Raw genomic sequence first — 27,194 nt, 5'->3', positions numbered from 1 at the left:
GGCAGCATCCTGGTAAATCTCCTCTGCACTCTTTCCAGCGCTTCCACATCCTTCTTATAGTGAGGTGACCAGAACTGCACACAATATTCCAAATGTGGTCTCACCAAGGTCCTGTACAGTTGCAGCATAACCCCACGGCTCTTAAACTCCAACCCCCTGTTAATAAAAGCTAACACACTATAGGCCTTCTTCACAGCTCTATCCACTTGAGTGGCAACCTTCAGAGATCTGTGGATATGGACCCCAAGATCTCTCTGTTCCTCCACAGTCTTCAGAAGCCTACCTTTGACCCTGTAATCCACATTTAAATTAGTCCTACCAAAATGAATCGCCTCACATTTATCAGGGTTAAACTCCATTTGCCATTTTTCAGCCCAGCTTTGCATCCTAGCTATGTCTCTTTGCAGCCTACAACAGCCCTCCACCTCATCCACTACTCCACCAATCTTGGTGTCATCAGCAAATTTACTGATCCACCCTTCAGCCCCCTCCTCTAAGTCATTAATAAAAATCACAAAGAGCAGAGGACCAAGCACTGATCCCTGTGGCACTCCGCTAGCAACCTGCCTCCAGTCCGAAAATTTTCCATCCACCACCACCACCCTCTGTCTTCGATCAGATAGCCAGTTACCTATCCAATCGGCCAACTTTCCCTCTATCCCACACCTCCTTACTTTCATCATAAGCCGACCATGGGGGACCTTATCAAACGCCTTACTAAAATCCATGGATATGACATCAACTGCCCTACCTTCATCAACACACTTAGTTACCTCCTCAAAAAATTCTATCAAATTTGTGAGGCACGACTTGCCCTTCACGAATCCGTGCTGACTATCCCGGATTAATCCGCATCTTTCTAAATGGTAGTAAATCCCATCCCTCAGGACCTTTTCCATCAATTTACCAACCACCGAAGTAAGACTAACCGGTCTATAATTACCAGGGTCATTTCTATTCCCTTTCTTAAACAGAGGAACAACATTCGCCACTCTCCAGTCCTCTGGCACCTTCCCCGTGGACAGTGAGGACCCAAAGATCAAAGCCAAAGGCTCTGCAATCTCATCCCTTGCCTCCCAAAGAATCCTAGGATATATTTCATCAGGCCCAGGGGACTTATCGACCTTCAGTTTATTCAAAACTGCCAGGACATCCTCCGAACATCTATTTCCTCCAGCCTATTAGCCTGTAACACCTTCTCTTCCTCAAAAACATGGCCCCTCCCCTTGGTGAACACTGAAGAAAAGTATTCATTAATCACCTCTCCTATCTCTACTGACTCCATACACAAGTTCTCACTACTGTCCTTGACCGGCCCTAACTTCGCCTTTGTCATTCTTTTATTCCTCACATAAGAGTAAAAAGCCTTGGGGTTTTCCTTGATCCGACCCGCCAAGGACTTCTCAAGTCCCCTCCTAGCTCTCCTAAGCCCCTTTTTCAGCTCATTCCTTGCTAACTTGTAACCCTCAATCGAGGTATTGCAACTACAATTGTCTTAATTCTTGAGGACTTTCGTGTTGAAAGGTGACAGGATCCTGTGCATTTCCTGGATGGATGTCCCTACTGACCATGGCGCCTCCAAAAACAATCTCAGAATATTTCAACAGATTTTGCTACAACTGAATATGACAAAACCACTCACATGCCAGTTGGTTGGCTGGCCCTTTAAATAGCACTAGTTGGTGTGGGGGGCGATTGGGGGATGGTGGGTTCCATTGTGCAGTTGAATGCATGTTCAGCTGGGAATGATTAGCACAGTGTACTGGACCTGCACAGTCCAAGTTTCCAGAATGTGCATCGAATCAGCCAAAATGGCAGACTGTCATCATGATCAAATTACTCCTAACACTTCCAGCGTACACATGGCACATCTGTGCTAGCAACTTCCCTAAGATAGGGCACCTCACAAGTCACGCCAGAAGTGAGTTGAGCACTTTTTTCTTTCTTTGAACTTCCATAGCAATTGCACCAATTTCACAGCCAAGAATAAATCCACTGCCAAGCTTGAAGAGAAGAGGATTAAGCATGAATTGTTGTGAAAAAGAACCCGATGTGAAACGGTGTTAGAGAAGAAATTTGGAAGCTTTGAGACTCGGGTAAGAAAGTGGTTATCTCCATATTGTGAATCTATCAGATAGACTTGAACAGGAGGTATTCACTTCTCACAAATCATTGAAAAAAAACCTTCCATTGTTTATGCTTTAGCTATGAATCAAATTCTATATTATGTGGCACTAAAGCCAAATATGCCTGGGTCTGTGGTCATCTTCAACTGAACTGTAATGTTTCTGTTATAGTTACACTGACAGTGATATTGGCCGGGATTCTCTGAAAAAAATTCGAAGTCCACAATTCGTGTGAAGACAGGAGTAACTCCTGCCGATTCTTTTATGTGCAGTGGAAGTGCACTGCCAGCCTCCTGATCGCTGGCCAGTTTGAACGCTGGCCAGACCCGCAAATCCCCATCGTGACCCTTGCCAACCTCTCCATCCCCCGATCGCTGGCCTCCCAGACTTTCCCAGGCCAACCCCTATGTCCCCACTCCCTGGCCAGCCCTGATCTCCCCGAACCTGACCTCCTCCAGCAGCCCCGACTTCCCCACCCTCCCAGCTGGATGGCTTGCCCCAATCGCTGTCCTCACTCCTTCTACCATCGATCCCAAATGCAGAGTGGCAGCAGGTTCACCCCACCCTCATCGATTGCCCCCCAATAGGCCCCCACACCCTCTGGCCCTGCCCCTTGGCACTGCCCAGTGACCGGCAGTCAGTCCGAAGGTGCCCCTTGGGCATTGCCAGTTTACCCCTTGAGTAGTGCCAGGGTGCCATAAATTCTGATACCTCCTTTCCAACGGATTTCATTGGCTAGAAGTAGTATGCAAACCTATGTTGATAGTTTAAGAATGTTACAGACAGAATGAAATATAAGTATTGGAAAAATGAAGACTGCAGTGACTAAAATATCTTGTTTTGTTTTCACGTATTCTCATTTGTCAATAAATAACATTGTTGGAATGTTGGAATTCATATGCACTTTTGCAGTTTCCAAAAAAAGCAAAATTTTGAACAAAATGTGCTGCATGTAATATTAAATCTGGTAGTTGACTAAAAGTTTTCAGTCATTGGTTAAAAGAATTCAGATTATTTCTAAAAGCCATTTTGAATTTCTGATGGTGCCTAACCTAGAAAATGTAAGTGGAATTTTGACCATAGGATGTTATGACAAAAATTATATGGTCAGGAGCAACTGTTACAAGTATTAATGAATAAACCTGGGCCAGGATATTACAGCCCCCCTACGACGTGTCTCCCACCAGCAGATGCAACAGGTCATTTAAACTCCCTTTTACTTTGGAGGGAATGTGATTTTTAAAAAAAGTTTATTTATTAGCGTTACAAGTAGGCTTACATTAACACTGCAATGAAGTGAAAATCCCCTAGTTGTCACATTCCGGCGCCAGTTGAGGTACACTGAGGGAGAATTTAGCATAGCCAATACACCTAACCAGCACGTCTTTTGGACTGTGGGAGGAAACCGGAGCACCCGGAGGAAACCCACGCAGACACGAAAGAACGTGCAGACTCCACACAGACAGTGACCCAAGCCGGGAATCAAACCCGGTTCATGTTCAGGATTTGAACGGTCAAACTCACTAACATCTATACATTGATATTAAAGACCTTGGCTGAAATTATCCCGTCTCTCCCATTAGGCGGGAGGATCCATAAAATTCTGATCCTGAAGTACAAGTTATATGTCCCTTCACATCATTGCTGTGGATAGGGCTCTGAAAGAGTCAACAGCATTCAGTGAGAAAAGATTAATTGCAGTTGGCTGTACAGTATGATGTATTACCAGTTGCCAAAAATCATTATATTTCATAATATGAAGAGAATGATCAGCGTAAACCTCCAAACAATACAGGACCTGTTCCCATTAAACACAGAGATAAAACAACTGCTTAGTCATGTTATTGCTGAATATGTACGGGATTAGCTGCTCCTAAAATAGCCTTAAAGTACTGTTCTCATTTCCTTATTAACAAGCGCTGCAATTAAAAATAGTACAAGCCTTGCCTTCTTTTAAATAGTGAACACTTGTGGATGAAACAAGAGCCTCAAATGACCTATTCTGGCATTAACAGAATAAAATGCTTATCTTTAAGATCTCTGGCCTTTTACAAGAAAGGGATATTGTGAAACAAAATTAGGCTTTGAATCACAAGCATGTTAGCCTCATCTGACCTACTGAAAATAAAAGGCAAATACTAGACATCAGAACTTTTTGCAACATAATTCTGTTTTAAATTAGAACATAATCAGATTTGACAGGAGATTTGTGTCAAATCACGCAATATATAAAACAGTAATTTTGAAACAGTGCTGGATTTATGGCACCTAAGGAAAATAAAGTATTATTGGATTAAGGAGTACCAAAGAAAAATATTAATTTTTCACTCAACTCTGGATTACAGTCATTAAGCTCGACTCTCAGTTTGTTTGTTCAAAAAAACCAAAACCAGCATATCATTATATAATTGCTAAAATAGTCAATAGAAGATCAATATTCTTTGAAACATTTCTGCTGCCTCCCACTGACAAGTGGGTACTTCCTGCCTGGTTTGGGTGGGAGCTCTGACATAGCCCATTCTATGGGAACTAAAATCTGCTGGGTCTCACTGTGCAGTGGGCTGTACTGTTTGCTGTTCACCTTGGTCCCTACCAGCATGACTTCTGCAGAGAGTTAAAATTGGGGCTAATTTGTTTAATATTCTGCTACACAGGGCAAGATTTAAACCCACTTACAACGCATCCATTCCCATAGTGTTAAAATATTTCCACAAACTTTGCTACAGCAGAAATAAGTCAAAAGCACCTCACATACAAGTAGATGGCTAGCCCTTTAAATAGCACTAGTTGGGGTTGGGATGGGGGATGGGTTGGCTCTGTTGTGCGACTGAATGCATGTTCTTACTGGAAAAGCTATTTCCCCATGAAATGTGCCAGTACAGGCTCTATTAAAAAACATGACCAATTCCCAGATTGCTTTGCATTATTTAGCAGTGTGCAGGTTAATACCCATATTTTGACAATTCTTAAAATTCTGACTGTGTTCTACAGAACTGAAGTACACCAAGTTCTCTATTGGTAATTGGTATGCACAGCTAAGTGGGTAAAGCAACAGGTATCTCAATAATTACAAATATGTTGAATAAACTTATATGATGCCCAATTACAGAACAGACTTGAAGCTTTGTGCAATTTTCCCAAGTACCGTTGTGCTCACCATAACAGAAAAAGAGGCCCACGCCTGTTCATGCCAAACGCTCGATTTGGTTTAATAGTGCTTCCGACTTTGTACATTTTAATGGTGATGCACCATCAATCGAGCAAAGACTAGTTTGTATGCAAGAACAAATAGGCTTTTATTAGCAAAAGACTTGGAGCACACCCATGCCGATGAACTGGTCCAGACTGAGGCAGGGGGGTGGGGAGCAGTCGCCTTTATACCTGGACCGTGGGGGGGGGGAGGAGTCTCGGGTAGGGCCGGCAGGGATGTGTCCAGGCATGTCACATATACAGGTAATAAGCTAACAGTGGTTTACCACAAATGGCCTGATTGTGCTAAAAGTCCCATTTTGGGACTTGAGCTCAAAAATCAAAGCTGATAGTCCAGTACCTTGTTGGCGGTGTCATCTTTCAGCTGAGACGATAAAATGAAGCCTTGTCTGGCCTCTCAGGTGAACGTAAAACTTCACATGGCATATTTTAAAGAAGAACAGGGGAGTTATGTCCAGTGTCCTGGCCATTGTTTTTCCCTCAATCAACATCACAAAAACAGGTCATATGGTCATTATCATATTGCTGTTTGCTGGAGCTTGTTACACACAAATTGGCTCCTGCGTTTCCAACATTGTAACAGTGACTGCATTTCAGAAATACTTCATTGATTACAAAGGACTTGGGGAAGCCCTGAGGTAATGAAAGGTGCTTTGTAAATTTTCTTTCATAAGAAGCATAGAAAAAGAAAAGGCTGTTTGGCCCTGTGAACCAGCTTTTATAATCTACCATTTCATGAGCTCAAACCAATGTATTTAATTTCCTGGGGGAAAGTTTTGCCTAATTTCTCCCTGACCACCAAAGGTAATAAAGAAGTGCCACAATGCTTAATAGTTGGTATTTTGTTAGTTCTGTGGGCTTTTTAATTACCTCGGTCTATAATTATCTCTTTGCCCTTCAAACTGTTCCAAATCAGAGATTGTTTTTTAGAGAAGTTAATTGCCTCAGCATTAACTGATTTTACTTAAATACATTGAACATTACAAATATCCAGCGGGCGATTCTCCTGGCTCGCTGTGCTGCTCGAGTAGCACAGCAGGCCGGGAGACTTCAGTGGGATGGCCTGTAGTGGGACTCACGATCAGCGTCCAGCCGATTGTGAGTCTCCCATGTTTTTTGATGTAATCAGCCTTGTGCTGGAAATCAGCACGAAGCTGATTACAATATGGAAATTTGCATTTCCATATCATTAGCGAGCCTGGGATGGTATTCTCCGGGCTCACTAATGCCTCCTGCATCCCCCCCCCTCAGCCCCTCCCCCAGCCAGGAGAGATTTCCACCAGCGGGGATTAAAGCTGGTCCCCATCAATGGGGACCAGGCGTGATCACCCCGCTGGTGGGGACAGAGGCTACTGAGGCCCCCCTAGGAGGTTGGGTGCAGGGTGGGGGGTGCCCCTTGGGCAGTGCCATCCTGGAACCCTGGCAGTGCCAGCCTCACAGTCTGGCAGTGCCAACCTGGTACCCCAGTAGTGCCCACTGGGCACCCTGGCACTACCCATTGGGCACCAGGCTGTGCATGGGGCCAAATGGTGATGGGGGGACCCGCTGCAAAATCTGCATTAGTGATCTGTAGGAGAGGGAGGAGGGCATTTGGGGCTGCACATGGTGGTGGAGGAAGTTGGGGCTGTCAGTGGGGGTCCGGCAATTGGGGCTGACCCAGGGGGCTGTCGGGCAGATCAGGGAGGGGGGATCAGGGAGGCCACTGATCGAAGACGGCGGAGGGTCGGGGTGGCCGGTGATCAGTGGGGGGGAGGTTCGGAGCCACTGATTGGGGAGATGATGGGAGGCCGGTGATGGGGAAAGCGAGTACATGCACCAGTCTCCCCACTGACAGATTGAAGCATGTGCAGCGGCCCGCTCAGCACTATGCTGCTGGCTTCTCAAGCGGGTTCAGGCTTCAGCCACACACCGCCACCCCCCCCCCCCCCCCCCCGATTGCCATCCAATTTAAATTGCTTCCTGACATCTACATTATCTATTTCTCTCCTTACCTGGATAAAAGCCCTCAACCTTTTTTCAATAAAACTGTACAAATGGATCTGCAGAATTACAATAATCCCTGCCCTTTTTACTGCTCTTTATCTCTCCCTTAATAACAGAAAAATTGAGGCCTTGAAATTTCACAACTTTCCAATCTTCCACCATGGGTTTGCTTGGAGTCTAACAGAACTTCCAGGAGAATGAAGCAATTGGCTACCTTCAGCTGTTTACATGATTTCCCTGCCAATGTTATGGCAGGAAACAAAGAGAATCCCCTCAGAATTTCAGGGCCTGAAATGAACCACAATCAGTCATCTCTAAATAAATGCCATATGAGTCAGTTAATTTCCATTGAAGTTCTTGGGTGGTGGGGCAGAGGGTGGTGGTGTTGACAGGGCAGGGGGAGTTTTTGTTTACTACACGGGAGTAAGGTTGTAAGATTGCAACTTTTACTAGCAAGGTTATTAGTTAATAATGATGTGAAAGTACTAGAGGAACAGCACACAGAATACAAACATGCTTCTGATGAAATCTGTGTGTCACAGGTCAATATTTATCTATGTTGCTGACACCAGTGGAGTAAAATTATTTGGTCTTATTTCTGCGTAACTTGTTCCTCTTGGAGTTTTGGTGTTTAATGGGACATCAAGTTTTCATTTTATGTATGTTGCAGTTGCTTATGCTTCATTTTTTGTGGAACTGGATTAATTCAATAGACACATGTTTTTCAAGCATTGTTCGAAGTAAACCTCATAAAGCCACATAAGGACACAGAGCTTATGCTTGGTGTCACCTGTTTGGTAATCCGCCAAAGCTGCTTTGTACTCTACTGACCCCATAGCCCTGAAAAAGATTATGGAACTAAGGTTTTTTGAGGTAATCTGTGGTTCATGGAGGAGTTGCAAGTTTTAACGAAGTTAATAAGCTTCATTCCAGTAGAGATAAAATAGATAAATTTAAGAAATCTGGAGGCTCGAGTAGTACTCTGGCTATTCTAAATGAGTTAAATAATATGTTAAAATGTTTGTAATAATTTTACACCAGTGCATGACCAAAGGAAATTAAACTACCTGAGGTCACTTTGTTAATGTATTTTATTAAAAGTAATTATTAAAGTATATTGGAATTTTTTTAAGGTAAAAAAAAATGCACTTTAAACTGCAATAAAATTTGAATGCAAGACTTGATGTATCAGTGCAGGCAGTACAGGCTTAAAAGAAATGCCAAAGATGACACAAGTAAAACTAGTAACACAAAAAAGATTCATAAGAAGCATCTTACTCTATGACTAGAAGCTAGAATAAATGTAAGGAGCTCAAAGGCAATACAAAGGAAACTTACACTCCAATTTTTGTTACTTTCTTTCTATCTCCCTTTGTTTTTCTCTTGTCCCTCTTGGAATCCTCTCTTCTGTCTCAGCTGATGCCATTTATTATTTCTATTCTCTTGGCTACATTGCTTTGCATTGCCATCCCCCCACAATCACGAATCATTTTCCTTTCATAACTCCTCTGCCTTCCTATTTCCCCTGATGTGATTTTGGATTCGATTTACCTCTTGAATAAACACACAGTTGCATTCTGTGCTTCTCTGAGTATTCTCCAAACTCATCACTGCCTCCTTATGATCAGCTACCCCGATTGCTCTGTCTTCCTTTCTGACCTATTTTCCCTGCCAGTGGTGCGTCACCTTGCCAACATACTTCCCATTCTGTTTACCCCACTCACCACTATTCCTTGGTCCTGGCTAAGGCTAATCAGCAGCCCTCCATGTAACATATTCTGCTCGCTGTTCATGAAATGCACTAAGGCCAGGAAGGGGGGAATCAGAAAGGCTGGAGACAGCCAGAGTCTCCCTGGTGGATAGTGCCGGAATGGGCTCCAGTACTTCTTCCTCAGAGCGCCAACTGATCCCTGGGCTACTCCATTGGATGGAAGGCCTGCTGCAGTGAACTTCAGAAGCCTCAACATCATCTGGTGCTGCCAGTCCTGGAGGCCCGCCAATGTCCGAGTCATGGTGGCATTGTCCTCTGTGACTGGGGCATGTTCCTCAGCAAGTGGGCCAAGTTGTCAATGCTCTCAGCCATGGTCCTGTGTGATTGCGCCAAGCTTGGGCGTGCCTCAGCAATATCCACCTGTGCCTGCAACATGTACGTGTGTGACTCGGCCCCACTGTCCTGGGCCTCAGCCTTGGACATGACAGAGTGAACCGCCAGCCTTGGATGTCATCAGACATAGCTCGGACATCTTGACCCAGTTTTTTCACTTTGCCACCCTTGCGGTGTTGGCTTGGGTATCATGCAATGCCAGTACCATCTTCTGTGAAAGAAGATGCCCGGACTCCTGCAGCTGGCCTTGCATTTGCAGGAATGTTGCTGACAATCCCTCCTGCAACGCCTTACTCTGTTTTTGCATCAGAAACAGTGACGAGATAACATTTTCCAGAGGCCCAACATCTGACTGAGCTATGTCAAAGAACAACAAAGAACAAAGAACAGTACAGCACAGGAAACAGGCCCTTCGGCCCTCCAAGCCTGTGCCGCTCCTTGGTCCAACTAGACCAATCGTTTGTATCCCCCCATTCCCAGGCTGCTCATGTGACTATCCAGGTAAGTCTTAAACGATGTCAGCGTGCCTGCCTCCACCACCCTACTTGGCAGCGCATTCCAGGCCCCCACCACCCTCTGTGTAAAAAACGTCCCTCTGATATCCGAGTTATACTTCGCCCCTCTCAGCTTGAGCCCGTGACCCCTCGTGATCGTCACCTCCGACCTGGGAAAAAGCTTCCCACTGTTCACCCTATCTATACCCTTCATAATCTTGTACACCTCTATTAGATCTCCCCTCATTCTCCGTCTTTCCAAGGAGAACAACCCCAGTCTACCCAATCTCTCCTCATAGCTAAGACCCTCCATACCAGGCAACATCCTGGTAAACCTTCTCTGCACTCTCTCCAATGCCTCCACTTTCTTCTGGTAGTGCGGCGACCAGAACTGGACGCAGTACTCCAAATGTGGCCTAACCAGCGTTCTATACAGCTGCATCATCAGACTCCAGCTTTTATACTCTATACCCCGTCCTATAAAGGCAAGCATACCATATGCCTTCTTCACCACCTTCTCCACCTGTGTTGCCACCTTCAAGGATTTGTGGACTTGCACACCTAGGTCCCTCTGTGTTTCTATACTCCTGATGACTCTGCCATTTATTGTATAACTCCTCCCTACATTATTTCTTCCAAAATGCATCACTTCGCACTTATCCGGATTAAACTCATCCAACGATTTATCCGGATTAAACTCATTGACGACATCCAAGGCTGGCGGTTCACTCTGTCATGTCCATGGCTGAGGCCCAGGACTGTAGGGCCGATTCACACACAGACATGTTGCAGGCGCAGGTGGACATTGCTGAGGCGCGCCCGAGCTTCGCCCAGTTACACAGGACCACGGCCTGAAGGCATCATCAGCTTGGCCCACTTATGGAGGAATATGTCCCAGTCACAGAGGACAATGGCTGAGGGTCTTTCCATCATGACTTGGACATTGGCAGGCCTCCAGGACTGGCAGATGACGTTGAGGCTTCTGAGGTTCACTGCAGCAGGCCCCCCATCCCATGGAGTAGCCCAGGGGCCAGTGAGCACTCTGAGGGAGAAGCGCAGGAGACCATTCCGAGACTTCCCACCATGGAGACTCTGGCCGTCTCCAGCCTTTCTGATTCCCCCCTTCCTGACCCCAATGCATTTCATGAACAGCGAGCAAAATATGCTACAGGAAGGGCAGTTGTTACGTGGGAGCCATTTCATTGTTCCCCCATAACTATCTCCCCGATTCATTTTCTAAGGGGCCTATGTTCACTTTGACCTCTCTTTTCCTTTTTATATATTTAAAGAAGCTTTTATTGTCAGTTATTATATTCCTTGCTAGTTTGCCCTCACAGTTTATCTTCTCTCTCTTTATTTTTTTAGTCCTCCTTTGCTGGATTCTGAATTTATCCCAGTTTTCGGGGCTATCACTGACTTTTGCCTCCTTACATGCTTTTTCTTTCCTTAACTTCCTTTGTTGGTTTATTCCTCCCTTAGAATATTTCCTCCTTGCTGGGAGGAAACAGCTACAGTCCTTTTTTCCTTCTTTATTTCCTGTGCCTGGTGGTACATGAGGCAGTCAAAGCTTATGTTTGTTTCCATGGCTGGTTTTTCCTGGAATGTGTCACCAGTCTGTTACCAGAGGCTATATCTTGAGGAGCGTAATTTCACACCAAATATGGCTGACCAGGAGACTCTTCCATCTTTATTGTCTACCATAATCATATTAGAAGGGTTTACAAGCCAATAACCAACTGATTTGGCCACATTATGACCACACTTTCCATGGCCATTGCCTCCAAGACAGGCTGTGTTTCAGGCCCTGCAGGAAAATTCTCTAATGCAGTCAGCGGAAGAATGGCCTTAAAAAGCCCCTTTAATTAATGGTTCACCCCCAACCTGACCTACTTATAATATGGTCTGGAGGTGGGATCTTGCCAGCCAGCAATGGAAAATTCCATGGCTGTCTACCTCTGTTCACACCTCCAGATTGTTTCCAAACTTTTGCCCCATATTCAATGGGCAGAATCTTGCACTTTTTCTTCTGAGTACTGGACCAGGCGAGAAAAACAGTATGCAGCTCATCGGTCTCACAGTTGGCTTATCTTGCCATATTGTCCTGCACTTAAAAGAAAAAAATCCGGGAGACATGTCCCATGTTGTCACACTGGTCCAGTGGGCTCTAACAGAGCTGGAAATGACAGCTTTCCAGGAATAAAGGGTGCCCTGACACTGGGAAATTAAAATGAAGAACCCCACACATATGCATAGAAATGCCCCCCACGTACATAGGAACAACCCCCACAGGATCCCCTCTCCATGCTCACAGGACCCTCCCTCCACATTCATGCCCCGCCGCACGGGAGCCCCCATCACCATGTACACAGGGCTCTGCCCCCATGAGACACCACCCCTACTTCCATGTAGACCGGGACCCCCCACCCATGGGACCCCACCTCCAATCTCACAGGGCCTCAATCCCCCATGGGACCTTTCCCCACCATGTATCTGGGACATTCCCTCCCTAACCCACGCAGGACACCCCTTCAGATGAACAGGGATCCCCACCGTATGGAGCTCCCCAGAGGAACACCTCCAGCATAAGAACATAAGAAATAGGAGCAGGAGTAGGCCATCTAGCCCCTCGAGCCTGCCCCGCCATTCAATAAGATCATGGCTGATCTGATAGTGGTTTAGTTCCACTTACCCGCCTGATCCCTATAACCCCTAATTCATTTACCGATCAGAAATCTATCTACCTGTGACTTAAACATATTCAACGAGGTAGCCTCCACTGCTTCAATGGGCAGAGAATTCCAGAGATTCACTACCCTCTGAGAGAAGAAGTTCCTCCTCAACTCTGTCCTAAACTGACTCCCCCTTATTTTGAGGCTGTGCCCTCTAGTTCTAGTTTCCTTTCTAAGTGGAAAGAATCTCTCCACCTCTACCCTATCCAGCCCCTTCATTATCTTATAGGTCTCTATAAGATCCCCCCTCAGCCTTCTAAATTCCAACGAGCACAGGCCCAATCTACTCAATCTCTCCTCATAAGGTAACCCCCTCATCTCCGGTATCAACCTGGTGAACCTTCTCTGTACTCCCTCCAAGGCCAATACATCCTTCCGCAAATAAGGGGACCAAAATTGCACACAGTACTCCAGTTGCGGCCTCACCAGTACCTTGTACAATTGCAGCAAGACCTCCCTGCTTTTATACTCCATCCCCTTTGCGATAAAGGCCAACATTCCATTTGCCTTCTTGATTACCTGCTGCACCTGCAAACTGAGTTTTGCGATTCATGCACAAGGACCTCCAGATCCCTCTGCACAGTAGCATGTTGTAATTTTTCTCCTAGCCAAAGTCTTAAAATGTACCTGACTCTTTGCAGTTTCTATATCCTGTTGAACCATGTGGTGGTCTGAATTCTCTGGATGTTCACTCTGGTGGGATCTTCTGGTCCCACCGATGGCACATCCCTGACGTGGGTTTCCTGGCAGCATGGGATGCAGTCACTGGGAAATCCCATTGACAGTGGCAGGACCAGAAGATCCTGCTGCCAGCGAATGGTGCGCTGCCCCCCACCACAGGAAACATGCTGTGGGGAGGCCAGAAAATCCCCCCCCCTGATATGTTTCTCAACCAATACCTCTATGTCTCAAAGTATTTTTGAAGTCTAGTCAATGTTGTAATTTTTAAATGTGACTCCAATCTGCCTACTGCAAATCCCATAAATAACAATATATGACCAGATGCTCTCACTGCCATGACTTGGGTTCGATTCCTGGTCAGGGAATGTAGATTAGTCAGTGCAGACATGCTGGGATAAATGGCCTCCTTCTGCGTTGTAACAATTCTATGATTCTGTATCATTAAGGTTAGTTGAGAGATCTTCAGAATGATGCCCTGGATTATTTTCCATTAAACTAAGAGGGCTGGTGGGGCCTTAGTTTGTCTCATCTGAAAAACGGATTCTCTGACAGTGCAGCACTCCCTCAGTATTGCATAAAGTATCATCTATGTCCCATCTCAGCCAGAACTATCAGCTGCTGAAACCCTCACTCAGTTATATCAATGCTGTCCTGGCAGCCTTCCATTCTTCACCCTCAGTAGAAATGAGCTCAACTTAAATTCTGCTGATCATATCCAATTCTATACCAAGGCCCACTTACAAAGAACAATTACAGCACAAGAATTGGCCCTTCACCCCTCCAAGCCTGCACCGACCATGCTACCCGTCTGAACTAAAACCCCCTACCCTTCCGGGGACCATATCCCTCTATTCTCATCCTATTCGTGTACTTGTCCAGATGCCCCTTAAAAGTCACTATCGTATCTGCTTCCACTATCTCCCCCGGCAGCAAGTTCCAGGCACCCCCACCCTCTGTGTAAAATAACTTGCTTTGTACACCTCCTTTAAACCTTGTCCCTTTTACCTTAAACCTATGCCCCCTAGTAATTGACTCTTCCATCCTGGGAAAAAGCTTCTGACTATCTACTCTGTCCATGCCCCTCATAATATTGTAGATTTCTATTTGGTCACCCCCTCAACCTACGTCGCTCCAGTGAGAACAAACCAAGTTTCTCCAACCTCTCCTCATAGCTAATGCCCTCCATACCAGGCAACACCCTGGTAAATCTTTTCTGTACCCTCTCCAAAGCCTCCACATCCTTCTGGTAGTGTGGCGACCAGAATTGAACACTGTATTCCAAGTGCGGCCTAACTAAGGTTTTATAAAACTGCAACATGACTTGCCAATTTTTAAACTCAATGCTCCGGCCTCTGAAGGCAAGCATGCCGTATGCCTTCTTGACTACCTTCTCCACCTGCGTTGCCACTTTCAATGATCTGTGTACTGTACACACAGATCCCTCTGCCTATCGGTACTCTTAAAGGTTCTGCTATTTACTTTATATTTTCCATCTGTATTAGATCTTCCAAAATGCATTACCTCACATTTGTCCGGATTAAACTCCCATCTGTCATCTCCGCCCAAGTCTCCAACCGATCTATATCTTGCTGTATCCTCCGATGGCCCTCATCGCTATCCGCAGTTCCACCAATCTTTGTGTCGCCTGCAAACTTATTAATCAAACCAGTTACATTTTCCTCCAAATCATTTATATATATTACAATCAGCAACAGTCACAGCACTGATCCCTGAGGAGTGCCATTTGTCACAGTCCTCCATTCAGAAATGCACCCTTCCACTGCTACTCTTGTCTTCTATGATTGAGCCATTTCTTTATCCATCTTGCCAGCACACCTCTGATCCCATGCGACTTCACCTTCTGCACCAGTCTGCCATGAGGGACCTTGTCAAAGGCCTTACTGAAGTCCATGTAGACAACATCCACTGCCCTGCCCATATCAATCATCTTCGTCGCTTTTTTGAAAAACTCGATCAAGTTAGTGTGACACGACCTCTCCTTCACAAAACCATATTGCCTCTCGCTTTCCGTCCACTTATTTCCAAGTGGGAGTAAATCCTGTCTCGAAGAATCCGCTCCAATCATTTCCCTACCTCTGATGTAAGGCTCATCGGCCTGTAATTGTCTGGATTAACCTTGCTCCCCTTAGAACCATAGAACCATAGAAAATTACAGCTCAGAAACAGGCCTTTTGGCCCTTCTTGTCTGTGCCGAACCATTTTTTGCCTCATCCCACTGACCTGCACTTGGACCATATCCCTCCACACCCCTCTCATCCATGAACCCGTCCAAGTTTTTCTTAAATGTTAAAAGTGACCCCGCATTTACCACTTTATCCAGCAGCTCATTCCACACTCCCACCACTCTCTGCATGAAGAAGCCCCCCCTAATATTCCCTTTAAACTTTTCTCCTTTCACCCTTAACCCATGCCCTCTGGTCTTTTTCTCCCCTAGCCTCAGCGGAAAAAGCCTGCTTGCATTCACTCTATCTATACCCATCAAAATCTTATACACCTCTATCAAATCTCCCCTCAATCTTCTACGCTCCAGGGAATAAAGTCCCAACCTATTCAATCTCTCTCTGTAACTCAGCTTCTCAAGTCCCAGCAACATCCTTGTGAACCTTCTCTGCACTCTTTCAACCTTATTCACATCCTTCCTGTAACTATTCACATCCTTCCTGTAACTATTCACATCCTTCCTTCTTAAACAAAGGAACAACATTGGCTATTCTCCAATCTTCTGGGACTTTCCCTGTAGCCAGTGAGGATACAAAGATTTCCCTCAAGGCCCCAGCAATTTCCTCCTTTGCCTCTCTCAGTATTCTGGGGTATATCCCATCAGGCCCTGGGACTTGTCTACCTTAATGTATTTCAAGACCCCAAATACCTCCACCTTTTTCATCTCAACATGACCCAAACTATCTGCACACCCTTCTCCAGCCTCATCATCCACCAAGTCCTCCACTTTGGTGAATACTGATGTAAAGTATTCATTTAATACCTCGCCCATTTCCTCCGGCTCCATGCTTAGACTCCCTCCCCTGTCCTTGAGTGGACCAACCCTCTCCCTGGCTACCGTCTTGCTCTTTATATATGTTTAAAAAGCCTTGGGATTTTCCTTAATCCTGCTGAGCAATGACTTTTTGTGACCCCTATTAGCTCTCCTGACTCCTTGCTTAAGTTTCTTTCTACTTCCCTTGTATTCCACACTTGCTTCATGTGTTCCCAGCCTCCTAGCCTTGACAAATGCTTCCTTTTTCTTTTTGACTAGGCTCACAATACCTCTCGTTATCCAACGTTCCCGATACTTGCCGTCCTTATCCTTTTTGCCCATTGCTTGTATCCTTGGTGACATGTAGTGGCATCTTGTCCTCCTCCAGCGTATCAACCCTCTGGTCCTCCTCCAGCGTTTCAACCCTCTTTTCCCAGGAATCTCTGTGCCTCCAATTCCAAGTTTTGTACATTGTTTTCTCCTTTTGCACAATGATTGTCAGTCATGCCTTGAGCTGCTTAGACTTCATGCCCTGAAATTCCTTCCATAAAACAATCCAATTCATCATCTTCTTAAGATGCTCTTTCAAATTGACCAAATTTTAGATCAATCCTCTTAATCTTTCCTTCTTTCATTCAGCGACCATTTCTTCATACTTTTCTGTTTCTTTGTTCACTGAAGTGCTCAAATTTAAATGTTTGTTTCCACTGAAACTGCTGCTAGCAGCACACAGAGTCTGTTCTGATTGGAGAAATTTATCACAGTTACAGTTAGAAGGTGGAAACTTGTTTGACAAGAAAACAGACCAGAAAATTGGATATGAAGCACAGTGTGTCCTGTTCATGCTACACCTGATTTTCCACTAGTAGCTTTTTCATCCTATGTCCGAGCAACAGAATTACAGAAGCTGCACCTGCATTAACAGTCCTTGGGCAAATACCTTAAAATGTATCATGTAAGTGTCAAAAATGACAAAAGCACTTTGTTTTTGTGAAAAGTAGGTTCAATTTTATCATATTAACTTGTCTACTTTATTCTGACTTTGACACATAATGAAAATCAATTATAAATATGACATAAGCATTTTCTCTCCCATTAGACATACAGTTGACAGTACAAGAGATTAATGGGTTGGATTTTATCCCTGCCAGGGTCGTGAATGTGGGTTGGTGGCTGAAGAATTTGCGCCACCAGCCTGCATGCAAGTTCCCCAGGGTCCATCTTGCTCAGGGGCTATTTTCCTAGAGGCAAGATAGAATAGGGCGGGGGGCAGCAGGGCTATCCACCCTCAAGTGGCAGGTAGCCAACTGATTGAATTAAAGGCCTATTAAAGCTTGGTAACGGAGACTGACTGGGATTTTCCAGTCAACCATGTCTCCACAGGTGGCAGGTGCTTTATGCCTTGAAGATATCAGAGATAATTCACTTCAGATTATTTGAACAGGAGTTTTAGTCAATGCTTTACAGGGCCCGATTCTCCCAAAAAAATTCTAAGTGCTGAATTGGCGAGAAAAATGGTGTAATTCACGATTGTTTTTTCAGTGGGAGTTCAGACTCGAATCTCCCCACTCTGTGCAATGCAGAGTTCACAATCATGAACGTTATTAAAAACTCAGGAGTGAAGCCTATTCACGCCAGAGTCTGGCAGTTCCGGGTCTCTGCACATGTGCAGTGGCCTCGAACTGTCAGACTACAGTTTGCTGGCCAGCCCGGGACCCTCGCACTGCTGCCCCTTGCGACACCCCTACGGCTCGATTGCGGCCCGATCGCGGCATGCATAAACAATCCCGAGCACCACATTCTCATCCCCCGGCAAACCCCCCACCCCCGGCCCCTCCTGGAGGCAGACCCACCCCATGGGAGGCAGACCATCACCACACCACTGCCCTCCCCCCCCCCCCCCCCCCCCCAAGCCCGCCCCGATTGCTGGTCTCTCTTCAGCTCCAACCGATCCTATCTGCAGAGGTGCCCGGTGGGCAGTGACAAGGTGCCCCTGGGCATGGGCAGTTTGCCCTTTGGCAGTGTCAGGGGGCACAGGCTAGCACTTCCAGAGTGCCCATGCCCACAGGGCACCACCCCTGGCTGCGGGAATGCATGCGCGGATCCCGTGAAATAGCCAACATGCACATCTCCCAACCTGACGCGCCAAAAAACGTGCACATCGGGATAGGAGAATTGGGCCCAAAATGTCTGCTCTGATGCTTCCAGCTGCTTGCCTGAAGTTTAGTTTCTCTTTCTCAGTAACCACACTGTAGTAACTCAAGGTGACTCGATGTAGCAAGTTACAAACTAAAAGATTTATTGACTGAGAAGAACTATGTACAACTGAGGGTTTAACCGTACAACAGGTTTAACAGGTTTACTCCCAACAATGCCCTGACTCCAACTGAACCCTTCCAACCCTGGGATTGCAGGCCTTCACTCCTGATTGGCCTGGATCACACACTTACGGTCCATTGATTCTGGCCTGATCACATGGTTCACGAAGGACGTCCCTTAAAGGGGCAATGGTACCACACTCCTTCTATCCCCATCACCCCCAACTTCTTGGACTACCTATGATAAACAAAAAGAAAAACAGCCAACACATAGGCAGACAGACAACAATATTACAGAAGGGACACAGGGACAGAGAGTTCATAACATCAGCTGGTTCAGATACTTCTGGATCCTTGCGGAGTACCGCAACTCTGTCAGGTGTTCTTCAGCAGCCAACAACACAGGGTCCACTGATGGAGCAGACATGCTGACCAACTCTGGAGCTAGATCCTTGCCGGCCTCTTAAGCCAGAGATTGCCTTGGCCCCACCGTGGGTGTCAAAATCTCTAGTTCAGAGGCTGGTACATACGAAATTGATGCAAGGCACACTTGTCTCCTGGAGTTGGCTCTACTCTCTTGCATACATGATTGACATGCTTCTTTACTCAACAGCCCTGTGCCTCCATGACATATGGGGCTGACGTTGTCTTCTCAACAACTTCCCCTGGCACCCAGGTAGGTCCGCCACCAAAATTCCTTGCCAAAATGAGGTCGTCAACATTAAACAATCTTTCCCCTTTTTGAGAGTCATGCTACCCTTTCAGAGAGGCTTGCCTAGCCTCCACCGTCCCTGACAAACTTGGGAACAGTAAGTCCAACCAGGTACCCAAACGCTGACCTATTAGCAATTCTGCAGGTGTGAAGCTAGTGGTGGCATGTGGTGTAGTGTTGTAGGACAGCAAAAATCTTACCAATGGCAATGGCCTATGAGCCTGCTTCTTCACGGAAGCCTTGAATGTCTGCACGTCTCATTCCGCCAACCCATTCGAAACATGATGATAGGGTGTTGACCTGACATGATGAATTCCATTAGACTTGATGAAAGTCTGGAATTCGTCAGGTGTAGATGCCATTCCGTTGTCTGACACCAACACCTTGGCAAGACCTAATTCTCAAAGATCTGCCTTAGTTTATCAATAGAAGATGTAGCTGTGGTGGAGCTTATGAGCTGAACATCCAACCATTTGGATTCAACAGATCGCGACTTCCCGGGCCATTTTTTATGGTGTAATCAGCGTCATGACAGAAAACAGGATGGTATCATCCGGGCTTGCTAATATTCCCGCCGCCACCGGGGGAGGTTCCTACCAGCGGGAATTAAAGCTGGTCCCCATCAATGGGGACCAGGCATGATGGCCTCGCTGGTGGGGGCAGAGGCCATTGAGGCCCCTCCCTAGGAGGTTAGGGGTAGGGGGCTTGCTTCTTGGGCAGTGCCAGTCTGGCACTGCCAGCATGGCGCTCTGATAGTGCCCAGCGGGCACACTGGCACTGCCCACCAGTCACTGGGCAGTACCATGGGGGTGGGGTCTTCTGGGGGACGGGGGCGGGCCAATTGGTGAGGGGGGGAACTGCTGCGCACTCTGCCACAGTGATTGGTGGGGGAGGGAGCAGGGTGATCGGGGCTGGTCATGGGGGAGATTTGGGCTGGCATGGTGGGGGGTGTCGGTAATCGTGGGGGGGGAGTAAGGGAAGCCATCGGGAGGCCAGGCATCGGGAGGCTGGTGATAGGGGGCAGTGCGCATGCGCTAGTCTCCCTGTGGGATGCACAGAGTGCCAGAAATTCACCTAAGTGCACCCGTTTTCTCCTGTTTTCCCACCCATTGGGCACTTAGCTTTTTGGGGGGGAAGATCGGTCCCAATATCTCTGCTGGTAGTGAGAAGAAGGTGCTGATCAGGTTAATTTAAGGAACTTAGTTCTCAGGACACGGCTGCAATGACAGAAGAAAAATAATGGCCTCACCGGAGCAGGCAAGGTAAGATGGTAGCCAGATGAGCCGGAGGCCACATGCACACCCTGTCCCCAAGAACCTACTGGAAATCATGGCCATAGTGAGTGGCAACCTTGGAGGAGATATTGCATTGAGCCTTTTTACATCTTAACTTCTTCCCTTTTCATTTCTGTCTCAACTTACACAGTGGAGTTTGAGTTTGTGAGAAAAAGGTGGTAGATGAAAGGTTAGTAAAACTTTAAAAATGTTTAAGTGGCTTAATTGGTTCAGTTTAATTTTTTTATGGATAGACTTCTCTCTGGCAATAGTTCTAAGGTTCTGAAGCTGGTTTATAAATATGATATTTGGACCAATCAGTTGCAACATATTTGTATATGAGAAAATGGGAACTCATAGACTGACATGGTAAGTGTGACATAAAGGAAGTGCACATGAGACAAGTCTTTGTACATTGGTATAACTACAGAATAAGTTATAAGCCTCAAACAAATTATATAAGCAGAATTTGCAGTTATAATGCCTGATCGACATTCTCATAGAGGATGTTAAGTTCCAGTGGTTAAGTAAAAAATCCCTTTAAAATGAATTATGTAATTTAACTCTAATGGATCACAACCTTGAATCAGAGAATTATGCATTTCAAGGATAAGTGGTGCCTATTGTATTCTGATGTGTGACATTTAGAAAAAATAAATTGTGGGCAGAATGTTGAGTTTGCTGGTAATTTTACCACCCACTTTGTGCCTTTTAGAAAAGCCATTTATGGCTGCAAAGAGCCATTACTGCTAGTCTCAAACACTTAAAGTCCATGAAGACAAGATCTGTAGTCTAACCAATTATTAAATGTAGACTGCATTGATCAAAATTATATGAAGTTGGTTTATAATTCACTAGTTAGCAAATTGAACAATGGAGTAAAGTCTGAGATTAGTGTGAAATTGAAAGAATGCTTTGCCACAAATGTCTATTGAGGCAGAAAAGATAGTTGTGCAAGTATTTGAAATGAAATATATATAATAAGGATTTGAGAAAGGGTAGTAAAAATAGAATAGCTAACAATGGCACAGTACTTTGTGGCTTTCATTTGCTAAATAAATTCAATGGCCTGTAGTCAGTTCACAAACTCTGAAATCCTTAATATCACTATAAGTCCTATTCTAACCAAGAATTTTAATTAATTTGTTTCAATAATGCATGCTTTCCTACATGACCCAATTTGAGTTTGACTTAGACATTTATGGCTCAATGAGTAAGTGATACTGTTCTCACTGAGTCCTACAAAATGGTAGCATGGGGAGTTCTTTGCTCAATTAATGGATTTCAACTAACCATGAAATCAGCACTTCAAACCCATTCCTGCACATAGGTTTTCATACCCATCATGGTCCAGCCCTTGTCGAGTTCCAGTGGTTCCTTGTGAGCTAATGAACCAATTTCATGATCTTCATCTTAATTTTCAAGTTTCTCCACTGCCTGAGAAACCTTATCCAACCATACTTTCTGGCTCACACCCTCTTTTACTTTGTTTCGGAATTGCAGCTTATTTCCTTCATCACTGTCATTTTTCTGTGCCACGCACACCAAAATTTTCTTCCAAAACCACTTTTCCTTCCTGCCTTCAAAAGGCTCTTAAAAACCTCTAACTGCCTTCAGTTTCCTCCCAACTTTCTGCTCACTGTCAACTCTTCCCCTTGAGAAATGGCATGAAAATGTAAGTTGGACATTACATTGCCATAAATATAATTGCTTTAATTATTTGGAATTTGGATTTTTCACAAACAATGTAGATGAGACAAATCAGGTTTCTTAGAAAGAAGATTCAATCTATAGTCACCAGCACCAAATAATTTCTGTCATATTATCCTAACACAGTAAGAAGTTTAACAACACCAGGTTAAAGTCCAACAGGTTTATTTGGTAGCAAAAGCCACACAAGCTTTCGGAGCTCTTAGCCCCTTCTTCAGGTGAGTGGGAATTCTGTTCACCCTTGTCACCCTGAAGAAGGGGCTAAGAGCTCCGAAAGCTTGTGTGGCTTTTGCTACCAAATAAACCTGTTGGACTTTAACCTGGTGTTGTTAAACTTCTTACTGTGTTTACCCCAGTCCAACGCCGGCATCTCCACATCATATTATCCTAACATCAGGTGTACAGTTTATATGTGTTAGTTATACTAGCAATTGCAGCATAAGTCAGGTGGAATTGTGAAAAGGATCAGGGGATTTTAAAGTGAGTTGCTTCCAAAACCACTTATGGTTGTGTTTACCATGATCTTTTATGCTGAATTAAGATTCAGTTACTATTATGTTTCAATATAGTTTTTAAAGTAATTTGCAGTGATGTTAAATCAGGTTTCACATAGGTGAAGGACTGGGTACTCTTATTAAAATGTTTATTTTTGATGATTAAACCCCTTTTCAAATATATTAAAATGTTACCACATTACCATTCTTAAAAGCAGCAAAGGATACTTCTGGGAAGAGAAAAACAATTACATTCTGTTCTGTTATTCAATTGGACTGGTTCACGGAAGATTTTTCATTTGCAGTTGTGCAAATGCATTTTTATTGAAAACTTGAACTGTAGCCTGACCAGTACAATTTTTTGATTGCGCCCAATCAGTAACTTTACCTCAAGAAGTAACTTTTAAAGTGGATTTGTTTTTTCACTTAGTGCGAGCAGACATTCTTTGCTAGATTTTTGAAACCAGATTATAATGCTGTAATGGCCAGAAATTTTTTGGACCCTGTATTTCCTAACAGTTTACAGAAATTAGTGTGGTCGTTCCAACAAGTTCCTTTTTCCATCCAGCGAGGACACAAATAACAGAAAATAAGTCCTATGATGGGAAACATCTACTGGCGTACTTTTCGTTACAGGTGCCCAAGCAACACTTGATGTGTTCCTGGCATTTAAAGGCTTTGGTGGATTTGAAATATGAACAGTTAGTTTCCTTACGTCAATCAAAGTATTACAAAGCACTTACATGGAAATTGGCCATTTAGCCCAAAATTGGTCCGTGCCAGTGTTTATGCTCCAAATCAGTCTCCTCCCACCTTTATTCATCTAATCCAGTGGTTCCCAAACTTTTTTCACTGGGCCGCACTTTCGGAATAAAAATTTGCTCGTGCCACACCAAATTTTTTATTGATAAATACATATACATTCAAAAACAAAAAAAAACAACTCCTAGCAGTGCTTGATTCATAACATAGAACACAACTACTTTATAATATGATCATGGGACATCCAGAAAGTATAAAACAATCACTTTGGAAAAATATCTAATCCATGTTTAAATGTTTCTTTGATTGTCCTTGAATCTTCCCGCCACACTTGCCATCCTCTCTTGCCGCACCAGTGTGGCGCGCCGCACCCTTTGGGAACCACTGATCTAATCCTATCTTTTTATTCCTTTCTCTCTTGTATGCTCATCAAGCCTCTGCTTAAATGCATCTATGCTATTCACCTCAACTACTCAAGTTACACATTCTAACCTTGCACTGAGTAAAGAACTTTCTCCTGAATTTGCAATTGGATTTATTAGTCATTACCTAATACTTATGGTCCCTTGTTTTTATCTCACCTGAAAGTGGAAACATCTTCTCTACATTTACTGTCAAATCCTCTCATAATCTTAAAGACCTCTATCAGGTCATCACTCAGTCTTTCCTTTCTCAGAGAAAAAAGCTCCAGCCTGTTCAATCTTTCCTGATTTATATAACCTCTCAGATCTTATATCAATTCAGTAAATCTTTTTTTACCTTTTCTCTAGTGCTGTTATGCCATTTTTGTAGTTTGGAGAGCGGAACTGTTCATAAATGTCCAAACGTTGTCTAACCAAGGTTCTATACAAGTTGTCATCCCAGAGCTGATGGAACTGCAAAGGCTGAGTCACGAGCATCAAGAAGGGATGACAACATCCCACCTTGCAAGGCCAACTGGAGGAGTCGCATCACTTTCTGTCCAAGGAAATGGTGCTGTCACTTTAGCACATCAGGCCAACACTCTGAGATTGATGTCTGCAGTGGAGACTTTGGTGCAGGACGTGCATTCCATGGCAGGCAATGTCCACACCATAGTTCACCTCATGGTCTCCATGTCTGAGGGCTTCAACTGCATGGTGCAGGCACTGGTGGGAATCCACGAGTCTCAGCATCAGAGGTCGGTGGAACTTCTGGACTTCACTCCAGCTGCCCCTCTATCTCATGGAGGACCACTGGGCCCATCAGACATCCAAAGGAATGAGGATCATTTGGTGCACAGCTTGGGTCCTTCAACCCAGGAGACCTTCGGGATGCCCAGCCTATCTCAGTCCCCCTTCCTGTAAGCAACACACCACAGGTCCCATGCACCAATGATGGCAGCACTGCAATACCTGTGCTGCCTGAAAGCAGATCGGTTCCCTCAAAGTCCAGGCTCCCAGATGATGCCTGCCAAGGTCACCTCAGGCAAAAAGGCATGGAAGTCAGCAGGACTCCTCAACCTTATCTGCAGATCCTGGGGAAGCACCTAGATGTAATGGGAATATGAGGAACACTAAGAAGTGATAGGCACCTAGTCGACACAGGTGAAAGTAGGCACTAGTGTAGAGAGGTCACCACTGTATGTACTTACAAATAATAAATCACTCCATTCACTCACAGAGCCTCCACCCTGTCATTTCATGCCGCCAAGCTCAATAGACCCACGGCTACATCAAGCGCTTCATTCCTGTAAAGTATGAGAATGGCTGTGCTATGTCCCTCCCACACTGAGGACAAATTGAAGAAGCTCTGCTGCAGTTAACCACACCACCCCCAACCCCCAGCCACCCTTCCTGAGACCATGTTCATGGAAGGAGGCAAGCTTCCTCTCTCACCCATTCATTTGGACTAGAGCAGTTCAATGTTGCATTGCATCACCTGAGCGTTAGAGGCTAAGAGGCTGTCAAGGTGCTGATTGCCTGCCCACCTTGGGTGTACGATGAAAATGAAAACCTGGTGCAGTCAATCAGACCTTGCACTTGGGGCATCCCTGCTAGATGGACGAAGCCCATAGCCCTGGCATCCTGGCTTGCCTGGGCCCGGTTAAAAGTTGATGAACATTTCAGCCCTGGCATAAAGAGTGTCTGTCACCTCTCTAATACATTTGTGAGTGGCAGACGGAGATGCCACAGATGCTCCCCTGGAACGAACCGCTAGCATAAAGGTACAAAGTGGCTCTAAGTTTAAGGGCTACAGGCATTGGGTGTTCTACTGTTCCATCGGGTGTCAACTCGTGCAGTATGTGGCAGAGATGGTCCACTATTCCCTGGGATAGGTACAATCTTCTCTAGACAACTGAAGGTAGGAAAATCAATGCCGGAAGATTCATCATAGAAACCCTACAGTGCAGAAGGAGGCCATTCGACCCATCGAGTCTGCACCGACCACAATCCCACCCAGGCCCTACCCCCACATATTTACCCGCTAATCCCTCAAACCTATGCATCTCAGGACTCTAAGGGGCAATTTTTAACCTGGCCAATCAACCCAACCCGCACATCTTTGGACTGTGGGAGGAAACCAGAGCACCCGGAGGAAACCCACGCAGACAATGTGCAAACTCCACACAGACAGTGACCCGAGCCGGGAATCGAACCCGGGACCCTGGAGCTGTGAAGCAGCAGTGCTAACCATTGTGCTACCGTGCTGCCCTTGGCTGGTACTGTCTCCAATGTTATTCCTCCATTTGTGGTCCGGCTCCCTGAATATCTGCTGGCCGCTGTCCTGGCCATGTGCAGCTGTTGGTCAATCCCAATCAGTAGAAAGGCCAACTCTCCAGGCTCCACGATTCTCATGATTCACGCACTGAAAGAGTAAGAACACTACCGTGAATACCGAGGAGTTGTAACAGAGCCCTGACCTGCCTCGCTCCATGCGTCAGTGCCTTCCATCCCAGTGCTTCCTATTACCTGTGCGAATTTCTGTTCTCCCTCACATTACCTTCTCTGATACTACAGCCACATCCCCACATAGTATCCTCTGTACTCCAGCAGAATGAATAATGTTGAACTACTGTCTCATGGCACTTGACCTGCACATTCACCTGCCCCGCCCCCCCCTCCTCCCCCCACCAAAGTACATGTCCTGTCCCTGCACAGCACTAACATGCATCTGGCAGAATGCATGACAACAAGGTCTGCATCCTGATGCACGTCAAAAATGGTGTCAAAGATGATATTGAACATGGGGAGTGGTGCCAACTACCACCATCGCACCTTGCCAGGGGGTTCTCCACAGTGCTGTGTACTGCTAAAGCTTGAATTGAAAGATGCATCTACATCCTTGGGACTTAATGTTCCAAAGGGTTAATCTTTGCATCCAGACTGTGCAGCTAGATCTAGTTCTGGATATTAGGCTGGCATGCTGGACTCCTCAAAGAATCATCAGTTAGTTGCTCAGGTGACAATATTCATCATGACTAGACACAGCTAATTCTGGAGAGATATACAATTAGCTTTTAAAGCTATTCCTTAGAGGACAACCTCATTCTTCGAGCTCTTCAATGCTGTGCAGGTAAGCTGCCTTGCATGAGAGCAATTGACACACTCTCACTGCTGGACCTGACAGTCCCAGTTTGCAGA

This window comes from Mustelus asterias, chromosome 18, assembly GCF_964213995.1.
Source record: "Mustelus asterias chromosome 18, sMusAst1.hap1.1, whole genome shotgun sequence".
Lineage (NCBI taxonomy): Eukaryota > Metazoa > Chordata > Chondrichthyes > Carcharhiniformes > Triakidae > Mustelus > Mustelus asterias.
The sequence above is the reverse complement of the archived record's forward strand: the minus strand, read 5'-3'. Positions refer to the sequence as shown.